The sequence below is a fragment of the Triticum urartu genome, chromosome 7A (assembly GCF_056163025.1).
Source record: "Triticum urartu cultivar PI428250 chromosome 7A, HENAU_Tu73, whole genome shotgun sequence".
Classification (NCBI taxonomy): domain Eukaryota; kingdom Viridiplantae; phylum Streptophyta; class Magnoliopsida; order Poales; family Poaceae; genus Triticum; species Triticum urartu.
This window is the reverse complement of record NC_141879.1, coordinates 315,372,215-315,375,000: the sequence shown is the minus strand read 5'-3', so window position 1 is coordinate 315,375,000 and position 2,786 is coordinate 315,372,215. Positions and strand designations below refer to the sequence as shown.

Here is a 2,786-nt window from a genome sequence, read left to right as displayed (position 1 = left end):
TCAGCGTTATGCTTCTGTCCCGTGATGAAGAAGGATAGAAGAATGGTAAGATAGGATCGTATTAGTGAGCCGTGGGAAAAGAGTTTTTTCGTACCTTGATTGGACCCACCCAAAAGCAACAGGAATCCCTTTCTCCTCCTATAAGGAAATCTCGTCGTTTCACTCTTCTTCAAGTACCATCGGATTAGTCAACTCAAACGCTGAGAGATTACTATAGAACCAAGGCGGCTTTGAGGCTGGCTCCACTCTCCAAATAGAGCAGTTACTTCGTTGACGACAAGAACCCCATTTCCACTAGCCAAAGAGCAATTCATTTCTTCGACTCGATGCCTCCTCATTTGCTCCCATTCCCATATTAATAAAAGAATTAGGGAAATGCGAGGGAAAAGAATGCCAAAAGCATTTAGAGATTTGACTGGGATTCGTTCTGGCTCAGATGGCGAGGGATTGCTATAACTATTTTTAGAAGCATTAATGAGATCTCTTTTTTTCACAAAGTGATATGGAAAATCATGCGGAAGAACCTATATGTAAAAATAATTCCAGATTCCCATCATACATTACCATACTTCCAAATAAGAATAAGCTAAAAATGGATAAATACCTTAAGGAACTGGAAGCAGACCCTGATTATAAAGGGCAACCTCCTAAACCATCAGTATTCCTTATAGGTGACATTGAAACCATTCCCTTGTTGGATCGGAACTATGTTCCCGCGGAGATAATAGAATCCAAAATCTTCCCCGCCACCACGCTTATGCAGCCGCCTTTATGACTGTCAATTCAGACAAGAAACTATCAAAGATTTATATTAATCATTATAGTTCCCATGAATACATAAATACGCACCCATCATTTTATGATCGAAGTGATTGTGTACTCCAAGCATTCATAAATGGAATACTTTTTGTTGTAAGCAAACAAAGAAAGACACAAATTATTTACTTTCATAACATGAGTCGATTCGATGGTATTCTGATGACCCAACATCTTAGTAAGTTTCACCCCGACTTGAAAGTGGATACTGTAATGCGAAATGGTATTATGTACGAGGTTGCTGTCTCTAGACGTGTTCAGGACGGTAGGAATAAATCATGTCTCCTTTTCAAAATGCGGTTTTCGTTGTTGATTCTCCCTGATTCGTTAGCAAACTTAGCTAAACAATTGTGTTAGGAATAAGAAAGCGATGTCGGCGGAAGAAATACAAAGAAACCTATCACACTTTGATGAGAAGACTCCACCTTTGATGAGAAGACATAACCAGAAGAACTGTGAGAAATAAGTTAATTTATCAAGTTGAGGCATTTCGATTTGGATTTAAAATAAGAAAGAAAAAAAGGATTTTGTGAAATTTAGGAGTCGTTCGAAAGCATCAAGAGGGAAGAACTCAGATAGAAAGGCAGGCGAAGTTGGCGGCCAACCTAATCCCCCTCCCAGTTGTACCCTTGTGCATCCCCTTCGTAAATGATTTCCACTGGATCTGGAGATTCCCCGGGTCCCCCCGAATCGTCATCTTCGGACCCTAAATCATCATCCCACCTTTTACGCTTCCTCGAAGAAGACGGGCCTGCCTCGTTCGCCCCATCATTTGCTTTTGTGCTTTCAGGGGATCCAACCTGTTCTGTTTTCTTGTTTCCTATAATCTGTGCTCGATTCCATATTCCTGTATCCTTCGATTCCCGGGACAGATCTGATCTCCTTTATACTTACCTCAAACAACGAGCGAAGTCGAGATGTTGATGAGAAAGGGGCTTTTCTCAAGGCCAAAGAGTGCTCTTTGAAGGCTACTATGCATCCTTACGAATACAAGAGTGGTTTTTTTGTTTTGGGTATAGCAGGACTTGAACCTGCGACCATTAGGTTAAAAGCCCAATGCTCTACCAACTGAGCTATACACCCGATTTTACAAGAAGGCTTGGTGCGGAAAAGAAAAGAGGGCGGCCTGGCCCCTTTTCTTCTTATCATATCACAAGGGCGCGGCTCTGTATGGTATAGTACTGTGGAGCAAGTTTGGGAGTCCTTTCCACTCATTGAGGATTCTATCTAAAAAAGAAGGTCAACGGGGGAGACTACTTTGAAGTCCGGGCTGAACAAACTACTTGTCCTGCTACCAAAACAGAGAAATAAGGAAATAAGATGGATTCGTCTAATAAAATACCCAATGCCTGTAGTTGAAGAATTGTTGGATGAGTTATCTTGTGCTGTTTGGTTTACTAAGCTGGATCTGAGAGTTGGTTACCATCAGATAAGATTACATGAAGCAGACAAATACAAGACGGCATTCAAGACCCACGTCACTATGAATTTTAGGCTATTTGGGCTCACAAATGCACCACCCACCCTCCAGAGTGCTATGAACACAATTCTGGCTGAGCTGACTAGGGTTTGTGTACTTGTTTTTGTTGATGACATCTTAATCTACAGCAAATCCTTGCAAGATCATGTCACCCATTTGCAGCAAGTATTTGACCTTCTGAAGCAGAATCAACTATATGTGAAGTTGAATAAATGTTCATTTGCTCAACCACAGATAGAATACCTGGGTCATGTCATTAGTGGGAAAGGGGTGGCTACAGACTAAAAGAAGATCCTCACAGTGAAAGAGTGGCCTACTTCCAAGTCAAGCACATTAGAGTTTGGGCTTAGCAGGACAGGCGTTTCATTCACAGGAGCTTAGCTCATTTGACTGCTCAAAGACTTAAAACACCAATGCAGCACAAAGCTTTCCTTTCCTCAAGCTCATGGGATTACAATATACCGTCCAATAAAAGGCTCAGAGAATAGGG

At 41.5% G+C, this 2,786-nt stretch overlaps 1 non-coding gene across 1 annotated transcript; it reads right to left on the bottom strand.

Annotated features, from left to right (window-relative positions):
• Positions 1-1,826: 1,826 nt before the first annotated feature.
• On the bottom strand, positions 1,827-1,899 carry TRNAK-UUU (transfer RNA lysine (anticodon UUU)). The gene has a single exon. It is a non-coding gene; the product is annotated as a tRNA-Lys (tRNA).
• Between the last annotated feature and the right edge of the window lie 887 nt (positions 1,900-2,786).